The sequence below is a fragment of the Gopherus evgoodei genome, unplaced genomic scaffold, assembly GCF_007399415.2.
Source record: "Gopherus evgoodei ecotype Sinaloan lineage unplaced genomic scaffold, rGopEvg1_v1.p scaffold_44_arrow_ctg1, whole genome shotgun sequence".
Classification (NCBI taxonomy): domain Eukaryota; kingdom Metazoa; phylum Chordata; order Testudines; family Testudinidae; genus Gopherus; species Gopherus evgoodei.
Window position 1 is genome coordinate 1,439,010 of NW_022060065.1, and position 19,736 is coordinate 1,458,745.

Here is a 19,736-nt window from a genome sequence, read left to right on the forward strand (position 1 = left end):
TAGTCTGGGTTGTACCCTCATATGTCACACCCATAAGGACACTACACAAAGAATAAGCATTTGTTTCCTCAAGGTATATGCATAAGCAGAAGAGCCAGACCACATTTTAGCTAATTTTACAAACATGCACAAATAAAACTCGAAATAAGCAGGAGAGATTTTAGTCCAGAGGATAGTTCTTTTTTCAGGAAGTGATTGTAGCACTTTAAAATGTAAGTGCCTTATCATCCATAAGCCACGAAGTAATTAGTGTGGCATGACTAAACTTCACCTTTAAAAATAAACAAACTGAAGATATTTTTTCTGTGCTGCACCACACTGTCCATTATTGCTGAAGGTAGCACAACCCTGCATAGCAAGTTAGTAAAACTCCATTCAGTAATACACAGTGTTTTAGAATTTGATTCAGTGCACAATTGTGAGTGAGAGCAAAAGAAATCATGAACTTTTCAACACTGCCCAATGATCTTTTATTCATCTTAAGCAGGTCAGCCCTGTACAGCACAAACACTACTTGATCCGTGGCTAAAAGGGGGGGTTGTTTTACACTGACTTCAGTTCTTTGGCCGGTCAACTAACCTAATGCAAGGCTGTGAGACTGAATGGCTTGAGATCACCAACACCCATTCTCATTAGACCAAATCTGCTAATTTAACTATTATTCATGAAGCAGGACAGGGGTGAAGATAAAACGACTGCAATATGCTGAACAAGGAACACATAGCCCAGCCTTGTTTAGTTCTTCAGAAGAGAGCAAACCGGGAAAGGAGACCAGCTTCGCCGCGGTTTGCTCTCGCGTTCCCGGAGCCACCCAGCAAACCGCAGGGAAGGAGACCTGCTTGCTCGGGGTTCCGGGAACGAGAGAGCAAACCGGGAAAGGAGACCAGCTTCGCCGCGGTTTGCTCTCGCGTTCCCCGAACCACCCTGCAAACCGCAGGGAAGGAGACCTGCTTGCTCGGGGTTCCGGGAACGAGAGAGCAAACCGGGAAAGGAGACCAGCTTGATTACCAGAGGCTTCCTCCTTCCACGGAGGTCAAGAAAAGCGCTGGTAAGTGTCTACATTGGATTACCAGCGCTGGATCACCAGCGCTGGATCCTCTACACCCGAGACAAAACGGGAGTACGGCCAGCGCTGCAAACAGGGAGTTGCAGCGCTGGTGATGCCCTGCAGATGTGTACACCTTCAAAGTTGCAGCGCTGTAACTCCCTCACCAGCGCTGCAACTTTCTGATGTAGACAAGCCCTTAGTGTGCTCTTGCCTTCTACTCTATACTCTGTCAAGTGCTGTCTGTGTATGCCCTGCAGTCCTATACAGAGAGCTTTTCCAGGTAGGGGGACAACAGTTAAGGCAAGGAGCTCACATCAGAGCTTGCAGGGACAGCACTTAATCCTGCATTCCTCAAGATAATGTGTGTGTGATGGTGAATATTTGAAATGGGGAGTATAAAAAAAAAGGAAAAAGGAAACTAGTGGGAGAATTCACAAAAGGGCAGAAAAGAAAACAGCAGGAGAGAAAACCTGAGGAATGGAAGTGAAAGGAGATACATTTACTTTCCTCTCCTCTTGTGTATGTCTACAGAAGGAAGGACAGTGAAAAAATGCAGACAAGATTTAAAAATAAAAAGAGATAAAATATTGTACAAGTAACAGAGCACTAAATTCTACTGCAAAGATTCATAAAAGCTATAAAAAGGAACAAAAGGGAGTGAAAGAGAAAACCACACACATATTCGCAGTCTGTACATGAAATGTCTACCAAAGCTAAACAGCTTGAAAATTCATCTTTGAGGTCAAAGAAAATAATACGTGTACGTCCGCTCTTCCCCTCATACCAAGATGTAAGCAAATTTGAAAAATATTCTGCACTGAGTACATTTCCTGATTTTTTAACTTAACAAAATACTACTCTCTTTTTAAAAACACTGTCACAAAGAGAAATATTTCTCTCTGCATGACTACAGAGATCTCAGGAGTTCTTTGAGCATATCTCAGTGTTTCCCCCAAAACATATGTGGCAAGTCCTCCAAAGAGTGTTGGTCAGCTACCATGCCTTCTGGTGGCTTTTACTGACACCTGCCTGTATGCACCATTGACAAGAAGTCATTAGCCAGCAGCTGCCAAAGTTGTATTCACAGTGAAGGCTCAGAAGGGAAATTAAGAGTGTATGATACTACTCAGCTTCCTTATGCAGCCAGCTCAGGCACTGGATGTAGAAGAAAACTGTCTCATGCTTGTAAGGGAAAGCGAGTTTCCATCAGCATGAAGTGCAGGAGTGTTTCACATATGGTAGGGCTGAAGAGGCAAACTTACTGAATGGTGAACAGTGAGGTGGTTCTCTAGATCAGGGGTCGGCAACCTTTCAGAAGTGGTGTGCCGAGTCTTTACTTATTCACTCTAATTTAAGGTTTCGCGTGCCGGTAATACATTTTAATGTTTTTAGGAGGTCTCTTTCTTTAAGTCTATAATATAACTCAACTATTGTTGTATGTAAGGTAAATAAGGTTTTTTAAATGTTTAAGAAGCTTCATTTAAAATTAAATTGAAATGCAGATCTCCCCGGACCGGTGGCCAGGTCCTGGCCAGTGAGAGTGCCACTGAAAAATCAGCTCACGTGCCGCCTTCGGCGCATGTGCCATAGGTTGCCTACCCCTGCGCTAGATAGTTAAGTACAAAGCTGACTGCAAAAAGTTTCAGAAGGATCTCACAAAACCTAGTAACTGGGAAACAAATTGGCACGTGAAATCCAGTGCTGATAAGTACAAAATAATGTACTTTGGAAAAAATAATCCCAACTATATACACAAAATGATTGAGTCTAAATTAGCTGTTCCCATTCAAGAAAGATCTTGGTGTCATCATGGACAGTTCTCTGAAAACATCAACTTACTGTTTAGCAGCATTCAAAAATCTTAACAGAATGTTAGGAACCATTAAGAAAGGGATAGAAAATAAAACAGAAAATATCATAATGCCACTGTATAAATCGGTGGTACACACATTGAAAACAGCTTCTTGTTGTGTTTATCTCATCTCAAAAAATATATATTAGAACTGAAAAAGGTGTAGAAAAAGGCAATGAAAATGATCAGGCGTATGGAACAGTTCCATATGAGGAGAGATTAAACAGACTGGAATTATTCATTTTAGAAAAGAGACTAAGAGGATACATGATCGAGTCTATTAAATCATGAATGGTATGGAAAAAGTGAATAGGGAAGTATTATTTATCCCTTCACATAACACCAGAACTAGCGGTCACCCAATGAAATTAATAGACAGCAGGTTTAAAACAAACATAAGGAAGTACTTCACACAAAACACAGTCCGTGGAACTCATTGTCAGGGGAAGTTGTGAAGGCCAAAAGTATAACTAGGTTCAAACAAGAATTGCATATGTTAATGGAGGATACATCCATCAGTGGCTATTGGCCAAGATGGTCAGGAACACACCCCCATGCTCCAGGTATCCCTAAATCTCCAACTGCCAGAAGCTGGAACTGGACAAAAAGGGATGAATCACTCAATAATTGCCCTGTTCTGTTCATTCCCTCTGAAGCACATGGCACTGGCCACTGTTAGACACAGGATACTGGGCTAGATGGACCACTGGTCTGACCCAGCATCGCCATTCTTATCAACTGCTTACAACTGGGATGGAGAAAAGTCAGAGTGAACAGAGAGACAGAAAGAAGGATGGGAAGAAATAAAGAGAGTGACAATCACATAGTATTCTCCCCTAGAGAGAATTGGGAGACACCGAAGTTTAGAGCTGAACCAGGAATATACATTTAATAGTTTTATTATGACAGTCTAATGAACTATTTGTTTATCCTTACCAACTGATTTTAAAATTAGACAAGACAATTCTTAAGGGAAATCCTTCACTTTAAATACCCCATCCTGTCCTAAATCTCTGATGCCTCCTATGGTGGTACACTCCACACAGCTTCAGCCTGGTTCTTGTCAACCCCTGCTGGCTCTAGTTTATCACCCCACCATGTCTACTGAGTGGCACATGGCAGCTTTCACCTAAGCTCTATCTACTCTAATTATTTCTAGGGAAACAATCAAGACTATAGTTCAATGGTTCTCAATCTTTATGTTATGCAAATCCAAGTGTAAGTCCCTATTTTCATGAATTAACTATAGCAGAGGTTCTCAAACTTGGGATTGGGACCCCTCAGGGGGTCACGTGGTTATTACATGGGAGGTCGCAAGCTGTTAGCCTCCACCCTACATCCCGTTTGGCTTCAGCATTTATAATGGTGTTAAATATATTTTAAAGTGTTTTTAATTTATAAGGGGGGTTGCACTAAGAGGCTTGCTGTGTGAAAAGCAGCACCAGCACAAAAGTTTGAGAACCACTGCTCTAGAGGGCAATGACTGCATCACATTTTGTTTCTTTCTGCAAACTAAGTACTCAAAAACAACAAAAGTAAAATATGGTAACAATATGTTAAATAGAGAGATCCAATTATTATATTATTTTATAATATTTCTCTAAACAAAAGTTTAGAGTTATAATTGTGGAAGATATGTTTTGGGGATTTTTTTTTTAAAGCAACATGCAATTTCTCAGACCTTGAAGGCTTACATTAATTTCATAAACTTTTCTCTTAGCTCAACCTTTTGGCTCGAAGGCAGTTCTGTATACCCTGAAGTTACTTTTAAATATCCCTCTTCTAAGTCTGCCTGAAGCCCAAGTTTTCATTAGTGGTATTTCTACACAGCTGCTAGAACTGTGCTTCCCAGCATAGGTAGACAGATGCACTTTAGCTCTGCTCAACCTACTGTGCTAAAAATAATTCAGTGTGTCTGGCCATGATGGCATGAGCAATGGCTCAGGCTAGCCACCTGAATACAATCCCGTCCAACCCCATGGGTTTTGTACTCAGGCAGCTAGCACGAGCACAGTCCATGACACCACAACCACAATGCTATTTTTACTGCGCTAGCTAGGGTATGTCTGTCTCTATCCGCACTGGAAAGCACCCCCCAGCTATTGTGCAGACATTCCCAAGGACATTAACTCAAGAGAGTTCTGCCTCTACTGAGATTTAGGTTATGTCTACACTACATCTTATGTCAGCAAACTTATGTCGCTTGGAGGAGGGTGACATAACTGTAAACTCTCTAGTTCAGTGGTGCCCTTAAAAGTTTGAGATTTGGTAAATCATAGGAATTAAAGAAAAGACCTATTAGATCAATGAATCTGTTCCCCTGTAACTTCAGGAGGAATTCTCTCAAATAGAAGATGCATTATTAGTTTTCAGTAGAGGCCACAATGAGATAAACTTCACAAAAGAAAAAAAAAAGTCACAGTCCAGATTTTAACTTAGTCTAGACTTGCATTTACCAAGACATTAAAAAACTGAATTATGTAATCTCAGTAGTGAGTTCAGTCCCTCGAATGACTTAATACTAGAACAGCAATAAAACACAGACTCACCTTTGAATGCATTGGAGAGGAAGCCTCCAATGTTAAATGAAAAGTGAGAGCTGGTATATTTTAAGAGAGAAAAGTAGTGGTATAGAATAAATGGACATTCTTATCAAGAGTTCCAACCAACCTGTTATTTTGAAAGCAGAAAAGCTAACAACTGCATAAAAAACAATATTAATTACATGAGAATTGTATCAGTAGGCAGTTTCCATCTTTCCTTATTCATGGAGAGAAATATATGAGACTACAAAATGGTGGCTAATCTAGTTGTTTGCAGAAATATGAGCATTAATGTCATCTTTAAAATCAAGATATTAGGAGCTGTAAACATTCAAATCCAGAGAATATCTGCAGACAAAGAATAGGACATTATTTTAGGAGAAATCCTTCCCTATTTGGTCTCCACAGCAACAAATGTGAATAAAAGATGTCCCTGCCTCAACGAGTTTAGGGCTGATGTCAAACAGGTAACAGAGTTGGCTAGGCAACGGGGATGGGAGGAAAAGTGCTAAGAGATATTATGCAGTTGCTGTTATTCATAACTGCATCATGAGTATTGATTTTTAAAAGTGTACCTCATCTTCCTACAACATGCACATGCATAGATGTGCATACCCCAGCTTACACATGAAGTTACTAAAAGGGTTTGTAGGCCTTGCAGAAGAATATTTTGTGGTGAGACTTGAAAATGGCATGGGTAGAAGCATGGTAGGCAAAATCAGGACAGTGGCTACAGGCACTGAGGCTGTATGGAAGAAGACACAAAAGTGCAAGTGAGAAGAATGTGGTCAGTTCTACAATTTGGGTGAAGTAGAAATTAAAAGACAAAGGCAAACAGTAGACAAGACACACATACTAAACTGGGTAGGGCTCTGAAGCCTCAGATAAGGAGCTTAAATCTGATATAGAAGATGATGCACTGATCAAAATCCAGGATAACCCAATTAAGAAGCTACAGCATTCCCATAATGGCACTGTAAAGAGAGGAGTGGGAGTAGGAGCAGGAGCCATAACTTTTTCCAACATCCACAGCAAAGAACCATAGAGAAAACAGGAGAGAACCTCACACTTTGAGACCAGCAAAATATTGTGTTTCCCTGGATGGAGCTCCCCAACTCAGACCTTTGGAAGTGAGGTGCAGAAATTAAACCACTGTTTATATAATAAAAGATAAAAACCACAGTTTTAGACCCTGCCAAGTTGCATGTTACCCCCGAAGAAGAGATTCATTTTCTGAGATGTAATTCCCCTTATCCACTTAGGACTTATATTTGAATGTACTAAATAAAATCAAAGTCAGACACTATGAAAGGTTAACAAGGGCACTGCCAAGTATGAATCATTTAAGACTGCTGCTGCAAGATTCATCCGAGGCACCTTGAGTGAGCAATTCTGACCCAACATCCCTTGGGGGAATAAATAGTTTAACAATTTTAGTACCGTCCATTGGAGGATCCCAAAGTGCTTTAGACACTAGTGAACTAAGCCTGAGCTAGGTTTTATCTCCACCATTTTACAGATAGAAGAATTGAGGCAGAGTGATTAAACTGACTTGACCAAGATAATTCAAGTCTTCAGAAAAGACATAAATAGAACTCCAGTCTCCTGAATTCCTGTCCTTTGTTTAAGTCCATCATTCTCCCCTTTAATCTACGAGTGATTGGTAGTAAACCTTTAGACCTTAGATGCAGGAAGTGTTATTAGATATTGGACACTAGTAGCACTACTAGACTCTCAGTAACTAAATGTAACAGCACTAGGGATAAGGACTCATAAGAAAATACCAAAAAAAATTACTCTTTACAAAAAATCCAAACCGAAGTAAATCAACTACCAAGGTACATACAGAAGCTCCCCAACTTACGCAAGAGTTCCTTTCTGGAACACCTTGCGTAAGTCAAATTTTGCATAAGTCGGGGACATATCTCCAACAATTATGGAAAAGAAAAACAACCTTACAGAACAAGTCCGGATTCCCATAAATCGGGTTTGTGTAACCCGGGGAGCGTCTGTACTACATTTCATGTTGCTTTCATCACTTCTTGTTCACCCTCTAATTTGTATGCAGTCTCAGCTATTGTAAGTGCTCTAAAATCCAAACAGTTAATCAGATTGATTTGAAATGTCATGTGCCTCATGGAGGCATGGGACAATGTTAGTGATCCAAATTTGAGACAATTTGACTGAGCGGTTCCCAAATTGCAGGGCCCCCCCTAAAAAACACTGGTTTTCTTCTGCCCCCTTGTAATGTTAAACAGAGGTATAATCTCTCTTTTCCCTGCTTTTTGTCCTTTAATAGTGTTAGATGGAATCCTGTAGCTGAGAGCGAATGGGTTGTAAAAAGGAGGTGAAGAGCTTATATATTTCAGCAACTGTTGTGTTGTCAGACTTAAGGTATATGTATTAACAAGGCATATTGGGGCATTACTGAAGAACTGCAAAGTTAAGATTAAGTTTATGTACAAGTTATTTTCAAGTAACTCATGATAGGTGTTCCTTGGCCTTCCTCTGAAGCATCTATAGGAAACAGGATATCATAACACAAGGTTCTCAGAATGGGGGCTGGGACCCCTCAGGGGGTTGTGAGGTTATTACATGGGAGGTCGCAAGCTATCAGCCTCCAGCCAAATCTTGCTTTGCCTCCAGCATTTATAATGGAATTAAATATATAAAAAAATGTTTTTAATTTATAAGAGGGGTCGCACTGAGGCTTGCTATGTGAAAGAGGTCACTAGTACAAAAGTCTGAGAACCACTGTCATAGCAGATGAACCAGAGGTCTTATCTGGTATGGCAAATCCTGTGCTCCTATTTTCAGCTCCTTGCACATCATTTATTGTCCTTCACAGCATCAGAGAAAAGGGCGGGGAAAGGAGGAATGTAGCAGAGATGAGCATCCATGTCTCTGGGTTAAAACACTGCTGTTCTCTTCCCCATCACCCCATATGCTCTGTTTCAGAAAAGCAAGAAATATCCACTACTTAGTTAAAAAAATAAAACACAACCAGCCCCAAAGAACTTGTCATTTAGTTTATTTGGAGGCTTGGCTAATTTAATTTTTTCCTTCCTTTTTGCAGTCCACATAGCTTAGTACCCAGCACTAGGCAAGGGGAGGCAGAAACAGCTCCTACTAAATACAGAAGAGGCTCTTGCCATTTCAAACTGTTCCAGGAACTTGAAGGAGACACGGAGGAAGATAAAGCATTTGGTAGCCTGATATCCTCTGCTCCCCACAAAAAATAAATGGAAGCTGGGGTTGCACACAGGAATTGGCTTGGAGTAGGTGGGGTAAACAAAAAGAAACTGGATATGGAGTGGGAAGTGCATCTTACAGACAGTGAAGCCCCCTCAGTTCTTTCCTGCTGCCTCAGCCTGTATCAGCTGGCCTTGCAGTCATGCTTTATCTTTCCACTGTAAACCTCTGATTTGTTGCCAAAAATGATCCCTTCTTTCACCCAGAGTGCAGGGACTAAACCACTGTCCTGACAGAGGACCATGGTAGCGTGAAGGGGTCAGAAAAGAAGTTCAAGTCCGGTGGCACCTTAAAGACTAACCGATTTATTTGGGCATAAGCTTTCGTGGATATAAAGCCACTTCAGATGCATGGAGTGAAAATTACAGATGCAGGCATTATATAACGACACATAAAGAGAAGGGAGCTACCTCACACGTTGAGAACCAGTGTTGGCAGGGCCAATTCGATCAGGGTGGATGTAGTCCACTCCCAATAATAGATGAGGAGGTGTCAATTCCAGGAGAGGCAAAACTGGTTTTGTAAAACAAGTTGATGCTCTCTTCTATCAGCAGTTCAAAAAAGAACTTTGGAAGAAAGCTTTAAGACAACCTACTATAATCTCTGCAGGAGCAGCAGAAGGTGGCTCAATGTTTGAGTAGGCAGCTTCATTGTCTATTCACTGTCCCCAACCCAAGTGCACATTTTCTTCACCAACTTAATATTTAGGATGGTGGAAGTGAGAAAGCACATATGCTTTCCTCCTGCTATACCCAGGGCATCAAATGCCTATAGGCTGCTGGTGCAGTTTGAAGCAAAAGAAAAAAAGTTAGTCTGAGGACAGGTCCCAAAATTAGATGAATAACAGTTTAACTGTGTCTGGGAGGAGTGGGGGGAGAGTTAAAACTTTACATGGACTTACATCTGTATAAAGGTGGAGCCTTGCTGCAAAAGGAAACTGGCTAGAGTATTACTCACTCCCCCTTTTTAGCCAAAGGATGAGGAAATAGTTTGATGCCAAAGGAAACTGAATAATTTCTGTTCAGGTTCCCTCTGCAAGCTCTTTTAACGCTGAACCTGGCAAAAAGGAGACAGGCATAGAAGGAAGATACAGGTGCAAAAGGAAAGGAGGGCAAATAACAACAGAATCAAACAGAATGAAGATAGTTATAGAAAAGACAGAAAAAATAACGAGGGACACAGAGTGTGCTGGAAGTTCTGGGTATGGTAGAGCCCTCCCCCCGACATTTCCAGCCTTGGACTGCTGTTAATTTGAGAAAATTCAGATATACACAATATTTAATGTTAACCTATAAGAAAAAAGAAAAAGTGATAAGCACTTACTATACAGAGCCTTCAGCCGTAAGTTCTTTAATGCTCTATCTACAACATGACCTCAAATTCCTCTTTTCCATCTCTATACTTGTCTCCCCCCCCCCCCCATCAAACCCCCTATCTGGAATCTTTTCTCTGCACCTGACAAACTGCTCTTCGCAACCATTTATGACCAAATTTTAAGAGCGTATGTTCCATCCTCATCCTTCTCAATCTCTCAGCTACCTTAGGCCATGTCTACATCTAAAATTTTGCAGCGCTGGTTGTTACAGCTGTATTAGTACAGCTGTATAGGGCCAGCGCTGCAGAGTGGCCACACTTACAGCAACCAGCGCTGCAAGTGGTGTTAGATGTGGCCACACTGCAGCGCTGTTGGGCGGCTTCAAGGGGGGTTCCGGGAACGCGAGAGCAAACCGGGGAAGGAGACCAGCTTCGCCGCGGTTTGCTCTCGCGTTCCCGGAGCCACCCTGCAAACCGCAGGGAAGGAGACCTGCTTGCTCGGGGTTCCGGGAACGAGAGAGCAAACCGGGAAAGGAGACCCGCTTGATTACCAGAGGCTTCCTCGTTCCACGGAGGTCAAGAAAAGCGCTGGTAAGTGTCTACATTGGATTACCAGCGCTCCTTAGACTCCCCTGATCAAGGCCTCCAACCTGAAGGCTTGTGAAAGCCAAGGGAGAGAAATTCCTTCACTTGGTTCTCCTACTACTTCTCTGGTCACGCCTGAAGCAACTCTTTTGGTGGATCCTTCTTATTCTCTCTCTCTCTCTCTCTCTCTCAAGACACCATCTCCTCCATCCACATGACTCCAACTATGAGCTCTCTGATCTGTCTCCCTCCAGCCAACCCCCAATCTCTGTCAGTTTCTTTGACATCACCTCCAGAATCTCAGTGTTAAGGCCCTATTTGAATCGTGGGATGATTGTCAAATAATTGCAGCTGAGTTGCAGACAAGACATGGAAAATTGCAGAAAAGTAATAATGGACCTTCATTAATTGTGGTAATTTGGAAAAGCCAAAGAAGACCTATTTGTTTAAGAAAAATTTGCTGGAACAAAATAAAACACTCAAGTATTATGTTATGCCTGCTAATTTTTTTCTGATAATCAGACATTTTGCTGCAACTATATTACAGTTATTAATACCCGGAGCTGCCAGCAGGACCCCTGGCTGCCAGAGGCCCACGTCTTTCAGCCAGGGCTCACGCTGTCAGCACCATGCACGGGAGGGCCCCCGCTATCAGCCCCTGGGCTGACAAAACTGTGGTGAAAGCCTAATGCTGCGGAATTCGCAATATCGTGAATTAAGTAGGGCCTTTCTCATTGTCAATTTAAATTGAATGTACACAGTTTCTAGCACAAGGTGTGGGGGCGGGGGGAATCCAAATCATGTCCTTTTAGCCCTACCATAACACAAATAATAGGGAGCCAATGTCAGGAATATTTTATAATCCAAGCTGCCTCAGATTTGCACCACAGAAGATCAAAGAGAAATTTCACTGAATAGAGCCTGGTATTTTCGAGTATCTGCATCACTGTCCCAGGTGCGCTAGGTGCTGTACAAACAAAGACTGAGTGTTCCTACCCCAACAAGTTTACAATCTAGGACAGTGTTTCTCAAACTGGGGTTGCCTCTTGTGTAGGGAAAACCCTTGCTTGGCTGGGTCAGTTTGTTTACCTGCCCCGTCCGCAGATCCGGCTGATCGCGGCTCCCACTGGCCGCAGTTCGCTGCTCCAGGCCAATGGGAGCTCCTGGAAGCAGCGCAGGCCGAGAGACTTACTGGCTGCCACTTCCAGCAGCCCCCATTGGCCTGCAGCGGTGAACGGCGGCCAGCGGGAGCCACGATTGGCCGGACCTGTGGATGGGGCAGGTAAACAAACCAGCCCGGCCTGCCAAGGCTTTCCCTGAACAAGCGGCGACCCCAGTTTGAGATACACTGATCTAGGAAGGAGAGAAACATACGAAGAATAGGAAAGGGAGACAATCTCATAATATACAAATTTATGTATACTGAGGTTTTTTAAAGATACTTTTAGTTTCTTAAATAAGTGCCTATGAACTTTCATCCTATTTGCCTAGCTATTAAACACTGCCTGATTTCTTGGAGAACATGTGGCAGAAATGGTTCTGGAATAAGTCATTTAACCAACAGCAGTAACTTTAGTTGAATTTGACTGGAAAAACAACAAAAGCGTCCCACCCTCAAAAAATAAAACAAAACACCAACCTACAAAACTCATCAGGTAGGTTTTTCCATCCTATCAACTCCATTTCCCTTCCTCAGCCCTCTAATGTCTGTTTTTCTAACTAATAAATAGTAATCTGTGTTCTTTGAAAATTTCTGGAGTCTGTCAAATCCACCAAGCTATGCTAGCTTTCAACCATAGGTGCACCCAAAACCACTGACCTGAATTCTGAAACACCACCAGCATTTCTACAAATTTTGGCATTGCAGAACCTGCAGTTAAAATGTTTGAATCCATTCTTATTTTCCATTTCTATTCTTAAAAAAAAGATGACTTTCAGAACAAAACAGCTACTCGGTAGAAGTCAATAATCAGGAAGTGTTGTATTTCAGTTCCTACGTAGTACTTAACAGTCATATTTGGCATTAAAAACTATTGGGTTGTTCTCATTTTAAAGTGTTTAGCAACCATTCCATAGAAGAATTGCCTGTCAGAATAATCACATTAAAACAATTATAATGTGTATGTTTTTGGTTTGCTGGGGTTTAAAAAACCTTAAAATAACTAAAACATTTTCATGAAATTAAGAGTCAGTATGAAACTGGCAGGGTGAATTTAATTTAAATCATGATTTAAATCACTAGTCAGGAAGACTTGATTTAATCATGGTTTTCTACATAAAAGCACATTCTTGTTGGTTGTTATAACCTTAATACATATTCTTCACAACTCATAGATGTAGGTTTCTTTTTTAGAAGGTACACACTATACATTTTTAAACAGATGTATTTTGAAAACTTTTCAAATTAGTTTTACAGCTATATCAGAAAATGAATGACTGTTTGGTTATTTCATTTACCAAAGATAACTGAAGCAGATATTTATGAAGTCATTGGGAAGTGAACTAGCTCCAATTCAACAGATTAATCATTAATATTTGGAGGATTTCCTTGCCATGTTGTATTAGGAGGAGATCACCACCAGACAGACATTTAAATTGTTTTCTTTAACTAAAACAACGTTAAGTGTTCTGGATTTTTCTTCTTCAATAGCAAACACTTAATATTTTAACAAAACAAGCACATGTCCCTCGCTTCTCACATTTACCTCCAAACTCCTTCTTGTCCAGATCTATTCTGCCCCCAACAATCTTTTATTCACTGAACTTTTTGAAACTTTGCACTTTTAGAGAGAGGTAAGGGATTGACTGTGTGCACACAAATCTGCAGAGGGGCAATAGAGTTGAGGTCTGTTATTTCTCACTTCTATATATTTATTTATTTAAACACATTTTTGCATGTTAACAAGCATGTTCTCTCTGGAGAGACAAATCCACAGTTTTAGAATTGTAAAACTAAGCATCTCTGATGGTATCTTCTAGACTGAGCACTGAGTCCCACTGGGTAGATAGAAAGATTAACCTACATAATCTATACAGAAGCCCCAGGAACTCCATAAGATTGGGTCCCTAATCCATGAACGACTGGAACTCATTACAAAACTTTCCTTAAACATTACATGAATATATTGTCTTACACTATAGAATTAGAATTTATAATCTCTATTCCATGAGATATCTTAGAGCTATAATGTATCTTAATTAAAACTATCTTTACATAGGTTTTCTCCTCAAAAAGCATTATATCAAAAAAATCCGATTTAAATAAAAAAAGTCTGATTTTTTTAATTTAAAAAAAAAAATCATTGATTTTTATGCATCCTAGAAACTGGTTTTATAATATTCCCCTACAGCATTTGAAATACAAACACCAACCTCATGCAAGTGCAAAATAACTAAAAAGTGATATAGACTAGAAACTGCCTACAGACAAAAGTGAAACTATTTGACTTTCATTGTCCTTGCTATGTGAAATGCAAAAAGTAAACAACCAGCATAAATGATGAGAAAAATTCAGATGTTTAAGTTTTCACTTTTAATATTGAACAGTGTCATTTGTAATAAAGAAAAAGAATTTTTTAAGTGTGATTTCTAACCTGACAATGTCCCTTTGATATATTGCAGAACCTTTAAAAATATTTTTCTTCTTTTCACATTCTGGGTATCTTTTGAAATATGATGATATGGAGTTTCTATACGAAATACTCAATGTCTTTTTAAGAGTCAATGTTTTCCTAAGTTTGAGACAAGAGATATTCTGACTGGAGTGTTACAAATTTACAAGATTTGAATATTCAGTTTTGAGAGCAAAATATTAGTCTATTTACAGTAAATAATATACTGTGAAATCTGTCTTATAATTCTAAATGTTCAAAGAGTAACTGCCAATAGCTCTTAATGAAAATAAACAGTGTACTTTTAAAAATATTTGGAGGATATAGAATGTTTGCTGTTAGTGGGAAAAAGTGTTTCCCTGAATTCTAAAGCAATGTGAAAGGAGTTAGAACATTCTATATCTCCAATTTGTATGCTACACTACATCAAATATAGTGCTGCCATGCAAAGCAACAGGAAAACTAGGAAAAGGTATTGAGTTTTTTATGTTGTTATGCTAATATGTTTTATTCATTTTGCCAAGATGTACAATTTCTGGAGATAGCTTCAAATCAAATAGAAGCTGTCAAACTACAGTCCATTACTAGCTCCAGAAGTATAATTTTTGCATACTATCCAGAAACACTGTCGCTTGAACAAATCTCTTAGCTTGTAGAAATTACAATACCAAGAAAGTCAACTGTTCAGGTATTAGTCATCAGAAATTGGAAATATAATGGTTTACCACAGAAAGAGCTTTTAATACTACTTGACAGATACTTTGAAACAGATTTATTACAACACTTACAGTATATATTCAAAATGTTATATTACTGCTATATAAGAATCTTTTATTCTGAAATAGTGTGAATTTCAGATACAGTTAGTTTACAGACTGACACAATCAACCACACATGTTCAGTACTTTTAAAGATACCTAGGGTTTAATGAAGCTCACAGCTTTTGAAAAGAAGTATTATGCTGTTTTATTTGCAATTATTTGTGTGCATTTTTTCTTTTCCAAAAAGTCTGAAGAAATAACAACAAGCCAAAGCCATGTTCTACCAAGACTGGATTTAAAATACATGTAAGATAAATCCTTATATGAAAGCAAACGTTTAAAAAAACACTAGTTTTCCTTGCTCTTCACATTTTCAATCTTTAAATGACCAATACAATTTACAACCATGTAAATTAGAGAAAATAGTTTCTCCATTGTTGTATATTTGCCAGACACCTCACAATACAGACAGTCATACCTGCTCCAATTCTGCAAACTTCAGTGGGATTATTCACAGAGCATAAAGTTAAACACACACATACATCATGCAGGATCAGAGCCACAATTCTGGCTCCAAAAAGTTTAAAAGCTGTACTCCTAGACCTGCACCTGGATCCATGATGGGACAAGATTTCAAACCCACAGATCCAATGCAGAATGAGGGCTTAATTTCAGACATGAAGCAAGGGGTAGAGGGATAACAAAGAAGTAAGAAGGGATATGGAGAATGGACAGGGACAAACAACATCAATATGATTAAAGTTATTAATTAAACCATGTTAGGTTTAATACTTAAGGCACTGCTTCTGCCAAATGATTCACACAAGTGCACCTTGATCTCAATGAGGCTCCATGCAGTCACAGCATAGAGCCTCAAGGTGGTTCGGCTTTGCTCCATCAAGAACTTTATTGTTTAGTATCCTGTAGACTGAGAACATTGTACAGGCAACACAAGGGAAACAATGTAAACTAAGAGACACTATAGTGCAAGTTTACTTTTAAACTAAGTGAATATTGTAATTACACATATTAGTCCCATTGATGAAAAATATGAATCCTCAAACACTCTGCCTTCTCTTTAACTTTTTATTTCAACTCATTTACTATAGTACTGCCATTATCCTGGTCACAATGCCAAAAACCCAGCTATAGGCTGACTCTGCAAGACTTTGACATTGGTGTTAAGGCCCACAGGATATATTCTGCTTTCAGAACATTTAAATAAGAAACACTGCAACTAGTTAAAGCATAAAGCTACACAGTTATGGAGCCACACCATCTTTCAGTTAGGAGGGAAGAGGAGAAGCTAAAAAAAGACTAAAGCAAAGAAAACCAAAGTTAGGAAAACAGAAAGGAGGCAAGGGTGGACTATGTTCAAAGTATTGTGCTTTAAAACGAGTCCCCTGGGATTGGAAGAAAAAATGGGTATTGTTACAAGTGTGCATTTCTGACTGTATCCAGACTTCAGGTTTGTATCGGACTTAAAAACAAAAATCCTGGGAAGCAGAACAGACCCCTTCATGGCAACTACAATTGCTCTGGTGTTAGGCAGATAAATTTAAAAAAGGCATCCTCATCGATGCACAATTCCCCTTCTTCATTCACCCTTTACTTTACCATCTACTAGTGTGTGCGTGTGTGAGAGCGACAGCAACGCGCCTCTTCTCTTTCCTCTCAGATCAAACACCCGGCTCCTCAGCGAGCACAACAGATCACCACACCGAAAAGAAATCTCAACCACTTCCCCTGGCCCCCCAGCTGGATGAGCAAACCGCAGATTTACCATCGGCCCGGCGGAAGGGGCAGCCCCGCTCTAGCCACGGCCCCCCTCCCCTTTCCCTTTGTTTACTCTGTGGGCTAGTCACCCCCAGGCGAACGCGCCAGCCCCGAGCCCCGTCCCACCACATCCGGTGGGGTGAGGAATCCCACCTGGCCGCCGCCCCCGAACCGCCACGGCTCGCAGGAGGGGCGGGCGCGCTCTGCCCCTCTCCCCACGAAGGCGAGAGGGCGGGTGGCTAGGTAGGGATCTGAAAGGCAACCTCGCCGCCTCCTTCCCACCCGCGGGGGGGCACCACCCGCTCGGCGGCCCCCTCCCCGCAGAAAAGGCCACTGACTGACAGACCACTGCACCCTTCAGGCCGCCCCCGCCCAGCCCGCGCCTGAGTGCGCGGAGCTGGCGGGTCCCTCCGCCACACGAGGGCTCCCCTCCAGACACGCGGGGAACGGGAGGGCTCGTCCCCACACGGTACAGCCGCTGTAGGGCTTCCCCCGTCCAGAGGGGCGGGGGTGTCTCACCTCCCCGGGGGCGGGGAAAGGAGGCGGACACGGCGGTGCCGCTCGCCAGGGGAGACACCCCCTTCCCCATTACATAAGTTGGGGCCATTCTGCCTCACTTTCCCTGCCCCCCTCCGGCCAGCCCCGGCCGCTGCGACTCACCGGCCTGACTCTCCGTCCCGAGGGGACCGGGGGGGGGGGGGAGAGAGACGCCGCGAAATTGAATCGTCTCCGTCCACCGCTTCTGCCGAGGGCCCCGACCGGCTCCCGTCGCTCCCCGCTGCGTCTGTCTGTCCCGGCCACTCCAGGCCGCTCCCCCTCCCTCCCGGCGCGCTGCACCATGGGATACGCCGCTGCCCCCTCTCGCTGCCAGCCTGCCTCACTCCCCGCACGAATGGCTGCGAAGGGAAGGGACCAGTGCGGCCGCCCGGCCGCGGGGGCGGAGTGTCCCCTTAGAGCCACCCGGGAACAGCCCCCACGCGCAGGGACCAGCCACAGCCGGGCCATCCCCCCACAGTTCCGTAGGGGGGGGGCCAGTCCTCCCAGCCACAGCCGGGCCACCCCCCTCAGATCCGCGGGGGGCGCCCAGCCCTCCTAGCCTCGGGGTCACCCCCCCTCAGATCCGCGGGGGGCGCCCAGCCCTCCTAGCCTCGGGGTCACCCCCCCTCAGATCCGCGGGGGGCGCCCAGCCCTCCCAGCCTCGGGGTCACCCCCCCCTCAGATCCGCTGGGGGCGCCTAGCCCTCCCAGCCTGGGGGCCATCCCCCACAGATCCGCGGGGGGCGCCCAGCCCTCCTAGCCTCGGGGTCACCCCCCCTCAGATCCGCGGGGGGCGCCCAGCCCTCCCAGCCTCGGGGTCACCCCCCCTCAGATCCGCGGGGGGCACCTAGCCCTCCCAGCCTCGGGGCCACCCCCCTCAGATCCGCGGGGGGCGCCTAGCCCTCCCAGCCTCGGGGTCACCCCCCCTCAGATCCGCGGGGGGCGCCCAGCCCTCCCAGCCTCGGGGTCACCCCCCCTCAGATCCGCGGAGGTCACACACCCCCAGATCCGCGGGGGGGCGCCCAGCCCTACCAGCCTCGGGGTTACCCCCCTCAGATCCGCGGGGGGTGCCTAGTCCTCCCAGCCTCGGGGTCACCCCTTTCAGATCCGCGAGGGGGGCAGCCGGCCCAGCCACAGCCAGGCCACCCCATTTGATCTGTAGGGGGTCAGCCCTCCTAGCCACAGCGAGGCCAAGCCCCTCAGATCCACAGGGGGGCCAGCCCTCCTAGCCCCTGGGGGGGGGACCCCCGTTCAGATCTCCATGATGGTCAGTCCTCCCAGCCTCAGGAAGGAAGCAGCTCTACACTCGAATACAGTGACCAACTTTCCCAGCCTCAGGTGAACTGCCTTCTCAAATACCCCAAGGGTCTGGGGATCAAACCTGACAACCCTATTCTTTACCTACAAGGGGCCTGGCCTGGGCTCAGAGAACAAACAACTACCAGTCCCAACGCTAAGGGAGACCATACCCATTCCCAGCTGCTTTGCTGAAGGGGAATAGGCAGTCAACCTCTTTTCACAGCCTTCAAGGACCAGCCCTCCCTCTCAAAAGTTCATTTGGAGCAACCAGTCTTCCCTCCTTGTGAGGGAATCAGGACTGGTAGAAGATGGAATTTATTAGGAGACAATGGAAATGTAACCCATTGTTCCTCAAACTCTCTCTTCCCCTACCAAACCTCAACTGCAGGGAGTGTATTTCACCTTCACACATTCACAGCCTTTTCTCTCTTTTTGTTGGTCTGAGGGTTTCTGTAGTGGTCACTTAAATGTAGTAAAACCACACCTTTAACTCACTTTGCAACTTTCCTGGGATTTCTTTCACCCCTGCACATCTCCAAGGTGGCACTCTTTACCTCTCTCTGCAGTATCTTAGTGACTCACAATGTTTAATGTACTTATTCTCACAACATCCCTGTGAGGTATGGAAGTACTATCATCCCCATTTTAGGTGTGGGGAACTGAGACACAAAGAGACTAAATGACTTGCCCAAGATCATACAAGAAGTCTGTGACAGAGCAGAGAATTTAACCCCTGTTCCATGGATATCAGTCTAGTGTCCTTTGTTTTGGATCATTGTTCTTGTCCACACCAGCTAATGGACAACTGTATAATAAGGTAAGGACAGGCCTTATGTATAAACAGCTGCACCTCACAAAATTGTATTTGTGGTACAAACTCCTCATACTTTTTGATCAGGTACCATTTTGAGAGGATTGGTATAAAATCCTAGATAAATAGAGAAGTTTTGCATGATTATTGAGAAACTATACACAATATAATCCATATAGACTTAATACTGGATGTGGAATAATTAGGCACCAAGTGTTATTTATTTGTATCATTGTAGTACCTAGAAGCCCAAGTCATGGAGCAGGATCCTAATTTGCTAGGCAGTGTACAAATACAGAACAAAAACATGGTCTTTACCCCCAAAGAGCTTGCAAACTAAGTATAAAA

General features: G+C 43.2%; 1 protein-coding gene across 2 annotated transcripts in view; it reads right to left on the reverse strand.

The window, feature by feature from the left end:
- PTK2 (protein tyrosine kinase 2) overlaps positions 1-17,562 on the reverse strand; it is a 430,903-nt gene extending 413,341 nt beyond the window's left edge. For both annotated transcript variants that reach the window (XM_030546402.1, XM_030546403.1), the window contains exon 1: positions 17,403-17,562. The gene's annotated coding sequence lies outside the window, so the exon portion shown is untranslated. The remainder of the gene's footprint in view (positions 1-17,402) is intronic.
- Between the last annotated feature and the right edge of the window lie 2,174 nt (positions 17,563-19,736).